Source organism: Bufo bufo, chromosome 1 (genome assembly GCF_905171765.1).
Source record: "Bufo bufo chromosome 1, aBufBuf1.1, whole genome shotgun sequence".
Taxonomy (NCBI): domain Eukaryota; kingdom Metazoa; phylum Chordata; class Amphibia; order Anura; family Bufonidae; genus Bufo; species Bufo bufo.
The window spans coordinates 506,096,817-506,110,906 of record NC_053389.1 but is presented as its reverse complement, the minus strand read 5'-3'; positions in this window follow the sequence as shown (position 1 = coordinate 506,110,906).

Here is a 14,090-nt window from a genome sequence, read left to right as displayed (position 1 = left end):
CAAGAAGAGTGAACAACCAGTAATCTGTGTTGTCTAAAATGCGTATAATGCGTGGGTAGCGGGAAAGGCAGCCTAACAAGAAGTCAGCCATGTGTGCCAGAATACCAACAGGTAAGACATCGCTGTCGTCATCAGGAGGATCACTCTCAATGTCCTCATCCTCTCCCTCTTCTTTTGCCCACCCACGCTGAACAGATGGAATTAAACTTCCATGGGTACTACCCTCTGTAGCAGAGGCAACCGTCACCTCCTCCTTCTCTTCATCGTCCAAGTTGCGCTGAGAAGACGAACTGAGGGTGGTCTGGCTATCACCCTGTGTAATGTTTTCCCCCATTTCCACCTCTTCCACATGCAGAGCATCGTCCGTAATTGTGAGCAGCGAGCATTTGAGTAGACACAGAAGTGGGATGGTTATGCTGATAATAGCATTATCGCCGCTCACCATCTGTGTTTATTCCTCAAAGTTTCTTAAAACCTCACAGAGGTCATACAACCATGCCCACTCCTCGCTTGTAAATAGCGGAAGCTGACTGGAAAGGCGATGACCATGTTGCAGCTGGTATTTCACTACTGCCCTCTGCTGCTCACAAAGCCTGGCCAACATGTGGAACGTGGCGTTCCAGCGCGTGCTCACGTCGCACAACAGCTGATAAGCTGGCAATTTCCAGCGCTGCTTCAGCGTTGACAGACCGGCTGAAGCTGTCGATGACTTGCGGAAATGTGCACACACGCGGCGCACCTTCACCAGTAGCTCAGGCAAATTGGGGAAGGTTTTGAGAAACCGCTGAATCACTAAGTTTAAGACGTGGGCTAGCCATGGGATGTGTGTGAGCTTGCCGAGCTCCACAGCTGCCACCAAGTTACAGCCATTATCAGACTAGGTTGAGTGGTGAGAGCCACAGCTCAGTCTGGTCTCTTATCCCCTGCCACAGTTCTGCGTCGGTGTACTGTTTGTCACCTAAGCAGATCAGCTTCAGCACGACCTGTTGACGCTTCCCCACTACAGTGCTTCACTGCTTCCAGCTACTGACTGATGGCTGACTGGTGCTGCAAGAGGATATTTCTGAGGTGGAAGTGGAGGAGGAGGCAGAGGAGGAGAAGTGGGGGTTTGAGCCACTAATGTAGGTGGTGGCTGAAACCCTGATAGACTTAGGGCCCGCAATCCTTGGCGTCAGTAGCACCTGTGCCATCCCAGGGTACGAATCGTTCCCGACCTTCACAACATTCACCCAGTGTGCCATCAGGGAAATGTAGCATCCCTGGCCGAATGCACTTGTCCATTTGTCCGTGGTTAAGTGGACCTTCCCAGTAACTGGATCAGGGCACGTGTGATGTTACGAGACGCATGTTGATGTAAGGCAGGCACGGCACACCTTGAAAAATATTGGCGGCTGGGAACTGCATAACGCAGGACAGCCGCCGACATCGGGCTGCGGAAGGCCTCAGTGTCCACAAGCCTAAATGGCAGCATTTCCGGAGCCAGTAATTTGGAAAGCTGCGCATTTAGTGCTATGGTCTGTGGGTGGGTGGCTGGGTATTTTCACTTGCGTTCAAAGACCTGGGGTAAGGACATTTGGACACGGCGCTGGGACACGGAAGTGGATGTGGTCGCTGATGGTGCTTGCAAAGGTCTAGGTGCAGGGTGGGTGGCATCCGGGCCTGCGCATTCGACAGGGGATTGGCCAGCACGTAACATAGGTGAAGCGGTGGTAGTGGTGTGAACCGCAAACACAGATTGTGGACCCAGGCGTTCGTCCCACTTATTACGGTGCTTGGAAGCCATGTGGCGGATCATGCTGTTGGTGGTGAGGTGTCTAGTGTTCACACCCCGGCTCATTTTCGTATGGCACAGGTTGCAAACTACTATTCTTTTGTCGTCAGCACTTTCCTCAAAAATGCGCTATACTGTGGAACATTTACCCCTTGGCAATGGAGATTTCCACAAGGGGTGCTCCATAGAACAGTTGTGGGCCTGTTTGGTGTGGCCCGCATTCTCCCTTCTGGCACCCCACTGCCTCTTCCAGCCGGTTGCCGTGCTGCAGATCCCTCCCCCTCTGTACTGCTGTCCTTGCTCGGCTTTCCACCTTCCCAGGTTGGGTCAGTGACCTCATCGTCCACCACCTCCTCTTCCACTTCCTCACTCTGATCATCCTCCTGATTTGTTGACCTAACCACAACCTCAGTGATTGATAAATGTGTCTCATCCTCTTCATCAACCTCTTGAGACAGTAATTGCGGTTGACTCATATTTGGCAACTGTGTCTCATCATCATCCACCTCATTAAACACTAATTGCCGTTCCCCACCGTCATGTTCTTGTGACTGTGGTTGCTCAAGAGGTTGGGAATCAGGGCACAAGATCTCCTGTCCCTCTTCAAGCATGCTTGTCGAGAGGGCCAAATTTAGTAATGGCGATGAAAAGAGGTCCTCGGAATATCCGAGTGTGGGATAACTTGTTTGGCCAGACTCTCTATGGTGGGAGGAAGGAGAATCAGGGTGAGGATTGTGTTGACCAGACTCCTGGCCACTGAGACTGGACTTGGACAGGGTGGTGCTTAACCGACTGGAAGCATTATCTGCTGCAATCCAACAGACCACTAGCGACAAGTGGCAAGGGCAACATTTGAATTCGCGATATTTAACGAATATGTGGTAGAATATTCGTCATATATTCGCGAATATTCGTATTTGAGATTAATTCTGTAATGTAAAAATTGTGTAAGATAATTTTCTTGATTCCAAAAAATCTGCAATGTAAAAATCGCGCATTGCGAAGTGGGTCAAAAACGAATATATTGCTATATATTAGTTTTTTAGAATATTCGTCATTTTTTTCCATCTGAGGTGAACAGTCTTTGGCCCACAAGCAACTTAAGCAGGGAGGAATCCTGACTTCAGTTGGAAAAAAATGACAAATATTCTAAAAATCAAATATATAGCACTATATTCAATATAGTGCTATATATTAGTTTTTTAGAATATTCGTCATTTTTTTCCATCTGAAGTCTTGATTTCTCCCTTCTTAAAGAGGACCTTTCACCGATTCTTACCCTATGAACTAACTATACAGACATGTAGAGCGGCGCCCGGGGATCTCACTGCACTTACTATTATCCCCGGGCGCCGCTCCGTTCTCCCGCTATGCCCTCCGGTATCTCCGCTCACTAAGTTATAGTAGGCGGAGATACCAGTCCCTAAGTTATGGTAGGCGGAGTCTGCCCTAGCGCTGGCCAATCGCAGCGCAGAGCTCACAGCCTGGGAGGTTATTTTCTCCCAGGCTGTGAGCTCTGCAATGCGATTGGCCAGCGCTAGGGCAGACTCCGCCTACCATAACTTAGGGAACGGAGATACCGGAGGGCATAGCAGGAGAACGGAGCGGCGCCCGGGGATAATAGTAAGTGCAGTGAGATCCCCGGGCGCCGCTCCACATGTCTGTATACTTAGTTCATAGGGTAAGAATCGGTGAAAGGTCCTCTTTAAGTTGCTTGTGGGCCAATGGCTCATTGGCCCACAAGCAAAAAGATGGGAGGAATCATGTTTTCAGATGAAAAAAAATTATGAATATTCGATATATAACGAATATATAGCACTATATTCGAAATATTTGCGAATTCTCGAAGTTGCAATATTCGCGATAAATATTCGTAATTTGAATATTTGCGCTCAACACTACCGACCACCTACTTGCACTGGGCTCACTTTGCGAGCGTTGTCCTGTTACACCTTGCAAATTGGGACATGAAGCTAGGTATTGTGAATGATTGTTTTTCTTGTGCTCTGGCAGCAGGCACAGTTTCTCCACGCCCAGGGCAACGGCCTCTGCATGCACCATCAGCATCACGGCCACTTTACCGTCCCTTACTGCTCGTCTTCTTCATTTTAAATGTGAAATATGCCTGAACGTATGTCACACGTACAGTAGTGAAGGATTTGGAAGTGTATGTGCAAAAAAATTTACAAAGATATTTGTGATGAGGAAACGTTATACAGGACAGGTAAACCTTACAGAACTGCAGAAGGAAAGGAGGATCAATGAATAATATCCCTAAAAGCCACTTGCGCCCAAGCCTACTGCCAGAGAGCTGGAACTGCAACAGACACAGAGTGAGTGGACTAGCACCCATACCCACCCGAAGTAGTTGGGCAGAAGCAGGCATGAGCCAACAATGTTACACCACCTAATAGGTAGAACAAACTGTGCTGTGTTTATCATCCAGTATCAAACATGCAATCAATCTGGCACATTTTTAGACTGTGTAGTCTACGTTAGCACTTGGCATTAATAAATCTACGTCAGAATCTTTTATTAACAAAGACAAGGCTTCTAGAGAAGAAAATATGAAGCAAATATAAAGCACTAGTATGACTGCATCTTGGGTATTTGGTCCAGTTTTGGGTACCATTTCATGAAAAAAGATATTGCAGAGCTGCAGAGAGTTCAAATAAGGGCAACCAAATTCATATGAGGTATAGATAATCTCAGTTATGAAGAAAGATTCTCTAAGTCTAAGTTTAATTAGTCTAGAGAGAAGGCTGACAGGAGTTGTGATATCTGTATATAAATGTCCTACTTGCCAACTTTTAGAAATGGTCTTCAGGAAATTCCAATACAGTGTCATGTGAAGTGTGCCACAATGTTTTGACCACATAAACCACATCCATTTTTAAAGGTGCTAAAAGTTTATTAATAAAGCATATGTATTCAGAAATCGTGTTAAGTAAAAAACAAAAAGTGACAGCTCTTGGACTGGTGCATCACAAAAATGATTTTATTACAATATACTAAGCTTGTATTGTTTCTCATTAATGAGAAACATCTTAAATTAATTATATATACTTGGTATTAGCGCAATTAAGCAATGTGGGTTCAGCGTGCATGTTGGTACTTGCATCCCTGGATCCGATGAAAGCTGTAATGGCACCGGACGGGGTTAAAAGCAGAGTGTGCTTGGCGTGCATGCTGACCTGCACTCCCTGGACTTTGTGTGGCTGTCATGGCCCATGAACAGGTAGGAACTAGTGTTAGGGACCACTCATTAGAGGCGACCTTGACGTGGTGAGTGGCTTATTACGCTTTGGCCAAAATGTACACCAATGCCTCATCCAGCATGGAGGAATGCTGGATGTAGAGTGCTATCACATTTGTATTTTCCGTTTGTAAATGTATTTCGCCATAGTGATGTGCACCTACATACAGGTTGTGCTGACCCAATCCCCCACATTTTTTCTTTGTAGTATATATTGGAGGCGTGGCGATCTCCTTGGAGTCATGCACACCTGACCAGTCAATCTGTCCTGGAGGCTGGTTTTAAAGTCAGTATAAAACTGAGTCGGCTTATATAGAACCTACCAGTGCTATCACATTTGTATTTTCCGTCTGTATTTCCCTCTTTTCTAAAGCCACTAACTATGTAACTGATGTCCTGAACAAAAATTGATATCAAGGCTGTATGCACACAAACATTGCAATTTTGCCGACAGCAAATCAAACAGCAAAAAAAACAGAAGGATTAAATTGTCACTATTTTATCCCCAACCCCCTGAACACACGAATAGGAAGGTCACATGATTGCCCCAGTGACATTTTCTGCTGCTTTCACAGCATGTAGAGCTCTGTTAGATTCCTCTGCTTGTCTGGCATTGCTTTCTGGCAATTTCTGGATGACAAACTCAGCAGATGTTGTGATCCTGTATTGGGTTCTTTCTCTGCGCTACAGACAGCAGTCTGCTATGCTGGACAAAGAACCGGGGAGGAGGAGGCACTGGATTCATGCCATTGTCTATCAGCAGTCCTGGAAAGGCCACTTCTACATCCTGTACACTTACCTATAGCTGCACCCCTAGACATTCTACGGCTTCTGTCGTCCTAGCTTTACCTTCTAGGACACAAACAAGAGATGCTGCATATCTCCAGAGGAACGGCTCATCACACTGAGGTAAGAACCCATAACATAATTCTTACACACTTTATAGCCTGGCCATTTTGTTTGCACCATTTACCCCATGTTGATATGTGTCTAAAATCCTTTTCTCTCTTTTTCCACTTTTTAATGCATTTCGAGTTCCTGATGGGGACCTCTACCATTTCTCGGATCATTCAAAACACTTGTGAAGTTATCAGGTAGTGACTCTGACAGATGGCAATGCCACAGCCCAAGGCAGAATCTCCAAGATTCAGTGCAGTTCCCATGTTCATAAGCCACCTCACTCAGGATTCCAGTACTTCAATTATACAATAATTACAATATTTCTCGTGGTGCTGCTGGCCTTGGCAGACAGTACCTACTGGTTTATAATTGTGGATAGCAGGGCCTATTGAAGCTCTTTAGATGCACGCATCTTCCATGCTTAAGAATGGATCACAGGCTTCAGGCCAACCAGCTTGCCCTTCTAGAGCCCAGAAGACTGTCCGGATCTGCAGGACCGCTAGCAGCATTTGACATTGTGGCTGACGAAGGGTTTGCGTTGTCACCCCACATTATGTGGCACTTCCCAAGACATGACTTGGATGACAGGAAGTGCATTTTCAAATAGCAGTTGACAGGAGCCCGTCGGCAGTGGCGTTCTTTACCACCACGCAAACCAGACAATTGTGTAGACCCCCCGCCTGTCAGGGGTCCCAGTCAGATAAGGCCATAACATTCAACTGTATCATAACATTCAACTGTAGGCAGATATAGTTGTGGACAGACAGGAAAAGGGCGACTGCACCAGAGCCACACACTTAACATGATGTTGCAGCATCACGGATGGAGAGACATTGTGTGTGTAATGTGAAGCAGGAGCGTCTACAGACAGAATATAATATGGACAGTTAGCGTGGCCACCTGAGGCTCCCAGAGGGCCTATGGCAGCCCACGTGACAATACAGCAGAACAGTGACAAAACGCAACTAACACTAGGGGCACTTGGGACACTTACATATGTAAGACTGGAAAGGGCCCTCACGCGAGAGACCATTCTAATCTCTAATCTCCAACCAATTGCTGCAGCTGCACAAAGAACTTGCATGAAAAACCTATGTGCCTGCCCAGCCTCTCTCTTCCAGCTGCTGTCCTGGACTGGGCTTTACTCCTCTGAGGCTGACCATCAGATGGACATCGGAGGAGTGCAGATAACAATATGCTGTTCTGACACTAGTGCTGCATAGCTGCTCACACTTAAAGGGAGTCTGTCACCACATTTGGGCATATTAGACTGATCAAATAGCGTTATATGTGCCACCCAGAACTTAAAACCGGTACCTTTGTTGTATGTAACAGAGTTTTCTTTTAGCCGAAAATGAACTTTTAACATTATGTAAATGAGCCCTCTCAAGTGCCCAGGGCGGCGTCTCAATCCTCCGAGCCCCAGACAGCACCTCCTCAACGGCTCATAACCCCGCCCCCCGTGTGCCTCTGCCCGCCCGTTTACTCCCCTCCTCTGTCCTTTTCCACTGCAGCTGCGCGGTCAAATTCGTAGCGGGCGCATGCTCAGTAGGTATTGCGATGCCCTGCCAGGAGCGCCCGCTACGAATTTGACCGTGAGGAGGTGCTGCCTGGGGCTCGGAGGATTGAGACGCCGCCCTGGGCACTTGAGAGGGCTCATTTACATAATGTTAAAAGTACAAAGGTACCGTTTTTAAGTTCTGGGTGGCACATATAACTCTATTTGATCAGTCTAATATGCCCAAATGTGGTGACAGACTCCCTTTAATAGGTGCTCTTCAGCAGAGTAAGCAGCAGCTTATTCTTGCTTTTTGAGTCACACCAGACAGTTTGTTGTTCACTTAATTGCTGTTGGGATGCCACATTAAGTTTTCCTCTTTCCATATGTCACCACACGCCAGCCCTAGTGTTATCTGGTGCATACGCAGTAAACCAATGTCTAGCAGATCACAGTTCCATCTGCCACTTAGCTGGCTTGACTATTCAGGAGAGGAGCACTACCACCATGACTATTTCGGGTTCATTTGAATGTGGCTTTGTAATGTTCACGCTTCTTTTTTAACCTCTTGCCTATCGCCACATGACTTTATACTTCGTGGCAGTTGGCTCATAACTGTAACCCAATGTATAAAAGTGTTAGGTTACATTGTGATCTGCCGGCACCCCGTGGCTGTGGAAAGGGCCTCAGAAATGGCAAGCCTGCCCCTGCCCATCGGTACATGGATTGCACTTTTGGAATACTTTCCTACAAGTGGAAGGTGTCCCTGTCATCCCTACAGATGGATCTGGACAATGCAACATGTCACATGGATTCACAATGCTTCTTTGGATGCTGACCTGAACCAATATCTGACCTCATTAACTGTCAGTTTGGACCAGACCCTGCATGAACACACTGGAACATCAGGACTGGCTGTTCAGGAACTCTGTGTGGACTACTTCAGCAGCCCTGAGGAAGCAGTTCTGAGGCAGATGCTCATTATTCAAGGAAGTCACTGATTTGATCTGGGCTCTGGACACTTTAGTTTTCCCATTTTTCTAGTTAGTTTCCCTGTTGTTGTTTGTGTAAGGACTTGCAAGATAATGAGGACGCTTAAAGTGGGCTTCCGAGCTGGGGTATTTTACTGTCCAAATTCTACTTTCAATCCAATTTTTAGGATTGATTGTGTGCATGCAATGTACCTCTTTTTAAAGCATAAAAATAGAAAATAGAATTTGGCGTTAAATGCCTTCTAATACCTGATTTCAAATAACCCCTCTGAAGTTTTCATTAAGGTATTAGAGTAACTTGTTCAAAAAATTGGTTTGTAATAGTTAAAAAAAAGGGGGTGGAACAATTTTCAATGATGCCATAAATGCAAAGGGGTTGATTTAATGAGAAGCCAACAAAAAGATCTGTAATGAACTGTGTTTTCTTTGTTTTTTAGACAATTGTAAAGCAGAAAAAAGGTTATTTGCAGATACAAGAAATGACAGGCGGCACTCACCACTGCAGTTAAAATGCTTCTTTATTCATCCAACACACATGGACACAAAGTAAAGGCTGGGGCGGACACCAGATCAGAGAGCGCCGAAGTAGCGATGGCCGTTTTGTGCTGCTGCGCTTCTTCCAGCTACTGCTAAAACCGGGTTTTGTAAAACAAGCAGTATTCCGGTTGGTTAAAATTATCCCCATCCACAAGATAAGGAATAACTATTACATCGGTGGGGGTTCTACTGCTGGGACCCCCACCGATCACGAGAATGGAGCCGGTACCCCTTGCAGCTCCCGTGATATGATTGGAACAGTCGCACTTGCACGCGGCTGCTCCATTCATTTCTATACAAGTTCTAGAGATAACCGAGCCTTGTACTCATTAGTCTCTGGAACTCCCATAGAAATGAATGGAGCGACCGCGTGCATCCGGCCACTTTGGTCATTTCAGGAGAGCTGCAGGGGGTATAGGGCCCCCATTCTCATCATAGGTGGTGGTCCAAATGGGTAGACCTCCACCGATGTAATAGTAACCCCCTATCCTGTGGAATACCCCTTTAAGGCTACATTCACATAGGCAGCATAAACCGCATAGCCGGACAAGCCTATAAACCACCGGATCACTATTGTCTATAATGTGATCTGACGGGTATCTTGCTGTTTCTAGCATAAATGTTGGCCTTTGGCTGGACAAAAAAATACTGCTTATATTACATTTTGTCTGTCCAAAAGCCAGCATCTACTGTATGCTGGAAACCGTCCAAATCACTGTCAGATCACATTGTAGTCTATGAGATTCAGGTGGTTCACAGCCGTGTCTCGTAATGCCAGATATAGTAAACTCCGATACTTTGTTTCTCTGCAAGAACAAAGTACTGGAGTTTGTGCTGTATATGTGAACGTAGCCCACAAAAAAAAAACTTTATTTAAAAAATTTAGGCAAATATTATATGATCATTTTTTAAAGAGACTAAACTTGAGGAGTAGTGGTTCAAACAACACAATCTCATATACTCGTCTACTAGCTACTATCTTTCGCATCAATAGCTTCATCTAATGTGCAGTCCTTGTACTTCCTGACTGCAGTTATACTCCCATTCAATAACATGGGAGCAGTGCTATGGTAAAGTAGTACAATGACAGCATATTGGACGGCAATGTATGGAGCATATACTGTCGGTGTGTGTAAGGTTGCAGACCACACCAAGTCAATGTAATGGGAAAAATAAAATACCCCCATTATACTCTCTTATCCTAAGAGAATTAAGGTAAGGTAAGTTCTAGACTTGACCGCGGCGAATCAATGGATGTCATATATCTGGACTTCTCCAAAGCATTTGACATTGTACCACATTGTACAGTATTTATTTTATGCACTTATATAGCACTACTATATTCCACAGCGCTTTACAGACATTAGCATCCAACTGTCCCCAATGGGGCTCATAATCTAAGGTCCCTATCAGTATGTCTTTGGAGTGTGGGAGGAAACCCACGCAAACACGGGGAGAAAATACAAACTCCATGCAGATGTTGCCTTTGGTTAGATTCAAACCTAGGACCCCAGTGCTGCAAGGCACCAGTGCTAACCACTGAGCCACCGTGCTGCGTGTTAGTATATAAAATGAGAATGCTTGGACTGGGGGAAAATGTCTGTATGTGGGTAAGTCAAAGGAAATCCCGGCAGCCGTAGATTGCTATTCAAGATGTCCTTTAATTCTTGCTCATGATATCATATCTTATGACGCGTTTCGGCACAATAGCCTTTTTCAACAAGGTTACAGACCAGTGATTAATATCATTCTTATATATAATCATACATAAGAATGATATTAATAACTGGTCTGTAACCTTGTTGAAAAAGGCTATTGTGCCGAAACGCGTCATAAGATATGATATCATGAGCAAGAATTAAAGGACATCTTGAATAGCAATCTTCGGCTGCCGGGATTTCCTTTGACTTACATGTGGAGTTGTTCTCCTTCCCGCTTCAGCATGCACGCCAAGGTCGAGTGTCGGCAGATATGAATTATTGTATGTGAGTAAGTAACTGGCTCAGTAATGGAAAACAGAGGGTGGTAATTAGTGTTGGGTGCGAATATTCTTATTGCAAATTTTAATCGCGAATATCGCCACTTTGAGAATTCGTGAAGATTTTGAATATAGTGCCATATATTTGTATTCGCAAATATTCTAGATTTTTTTTTTCATCAGTAACCTCCCTTCTTGCTTGTGGGTCAATGAGAAGGCTGCAATGTCTTTGTCCAACTCCCCAGCAGCCATTTTCTGTAGTTTTATGGAGTTCTGAGAGAGACAGCAGTGACATTGCTATGCTCTGTGCTTTGCTGTGTCATTGCATTGGATAGTTAGTTAGTTTATATATATATATATATATATATATATATATATAAACAGTTAATGGGAGATAGTCAGTGTAGGTTAGATCGTGATACAGTGTAGCTGATAGGTTCTGCTGTCCATACATACATGCTACAGACATAGTGCTGTGATGTCACAAGTTCACAACAATACTTAGTGCACCAATCAGTAATATGTATTTAGACCTGCTAAAATGTGAAGTTGCATGTATTGCACAAAAATATGCACATCATTAATTGCCGATTTGCACAATTACGAATATATTGGAGCACTCTATCTGCATATAAAGCTATTGTAATGTTCTGCCGTGCAAACCATTTCATCCAGTCTCAGGAAACTTCTAGCAGCTTGAAAAATTTAGCAACAGTGACCCATGCCTGTATTGCGTGCGCAATACGTGCATATTACATTGCCAATTTTCGTAATCAAGAAAATAATCGCAAATTCTCGAATTCGCAAATATATGACGAATATTCGCGAAATATTGCAAATTCGAATATATCCCCTGTCGCTCATCACTAGTGGTTATTAATGGTACAAACTCAGATTGGGTCACTGTCACTAGTGTGTACCTCAGGGGTCGGTATTGGGCCCTATTCTCTTCAATATATTTATTAATGATCTTGTAGAAGGCTTGCGCAGTAAAATATCAATTTTTGCAGATTACACTAAACTATGTAAAGTAATTAACATGGATGAGGAAGGTATACTGCTACAGATGGATCTGGATAGATTGCAGGCTTGGGTAGAGAAGTGGCAGATGAGGTTTAACACTGACAAATGTAAGGTTATGCACATGGGAAGGAATAATGCAAGTCATTAGTATTGTTGGGCGCGAATATTTGAAGTTTTATCGCGAATATCGCCTATTCGTTATATCGAATATTCAGATTTTTTTTTCCATCTGAGCACATGATTCCTCTCTGCTTCTTGCTTATGGGCCAAAGAGAATTAAGCAATGTCAAGTTCACAACAATACTTAGTGCACAAATCAGTAATCTGTAGTCAGACCTGCTAAAATGTGAAGTTGCACGTGGTGTGAAAAAATATTCTAATCACTGCCGATTAGCGCAATCGCGAATATATTGGAGCACTTGATTCTATCTGCATATAAAGCTATTGTAATGTTCTGCCGTGCCAACCATTTTCTCCAGTCTCAGGAGAAACTCATAAAACTTCTAGCAGCTTGAAAAATGTAGCCAAAGTGACCCATGCCTGTATTTCGGGTTATGAATTCGCATTATGCGACTTTTACATTGCCGATTTTTCGCATTCAATAAAATAATCTCGAATTCGCGACTATATGACGAATATTCTATAAAATATTCATGAAATATTGCGAAATATAACCTCATCAATAGTCACCAGTACATACTAAATGGACATGGAAAAGGACCTAGGAATTTTAGTGAACAACAAACTAAGCTATAGAAACGAGTGTCAGGCAGCTGTTGCCAAGGCCAATAAAATCATGGGTTGCATCAAAAGGGTCATAGATGCCTGTGATGAGAACATAGTCCTGCCACTTTACAAATCACTAGTCAGACCACACATGGAGTACTGTGTACAGTTCTGGGCTCCTGTGAACAAGGCAGACATAGCAGAGCTGGAGAGGGTACAGAGGAGGGCAACTAAAGTAATAACTGGAATGGGTGACTACAGTACCCTGAAAGATTATCAAAATAAGGGTTATTCACTTTAGAAAAAAGACAACTGAGGGGAGAGCTAATAACTATGTATAAATATATCAGCAGTCAGTAAAGAGATCTCTCCCATCATCTATTTATCCCCAAGACTGTGACTGTGACAAGGGTCCTGCGTCTGGAGGAAAGAAGGTTTGTACACAAACATAGAAGAGGATTCTTTACGGTAAGAGCAGTGAGACTATGGAACTCTCTGCCTGAGGAGGTGGTGATGGTGAGTACAATAAAGGAATTCAAGAGGGGCCTGGATGTATTTCTGGAGTGTAATAATATTACAGGCTATAGCTACTAGAGATGGGTCGTTGATCCAGGAAGTTATTCTGATTGTCTGGTTGAAGTCAGGAAGGATTTTTCTTCCCCTAAAGTGTGGAAAATTGGTTTCTATCTCACAGTTTTTTTTTTGCCTTCCTCTGGATCAACTTGCAGGATAACAGGCTGAACTGGATGGACAGATGTCTTTTTTCAGCCTTATAAACTATGTTACTATGTTACTCCTTGAGAAATGTTTGATTTTGAATTTAATTTGGTCTAAATCTTACACTTCATTATTTCTGTTTTTCTGTCCTAGAAAAAGACCAGAACAAACAAAAATAATAAGCATGCTATGTAAACAATGCAATATTAAAACATTAACCCCAAAAAAACCTGAGACAAATTGGATTTGAACTTGAAAAATATTTTATAAACAGTAATTAAAAACATAGAAAAAGGAAACAAGAATTACAAATTGTACAGTTCCTAGGTAAATGGGTCAGGATCTTGTGTAGAGGGAAGCCTTGCCTCTGCATGTTCGTCCACTGTTGTAGGTCCATGTCCATGGATTGTGGCCCTCAATAAAACATAAATATGTGAGAATCAAAGGGGCAGTAACATGTTAAAATATAACTTTTAATGGTCTAAATTAGAATATCCCAAACACAGGGAGAAATTACACCTTACAAACATAAACAGACAGACACAGTCAGGACCCTAAATGCGTGTGTCCCGTGGTGAAACGGGTCACGCTTGGTCGGGTCCCACAGTCAGACCCTTGTTGTGAGGGTGTTGGGTCTGACTAGACACCTAGAAAGACGAGAAATGCAAAGCCTAAAATGTGAGGACCCCAAG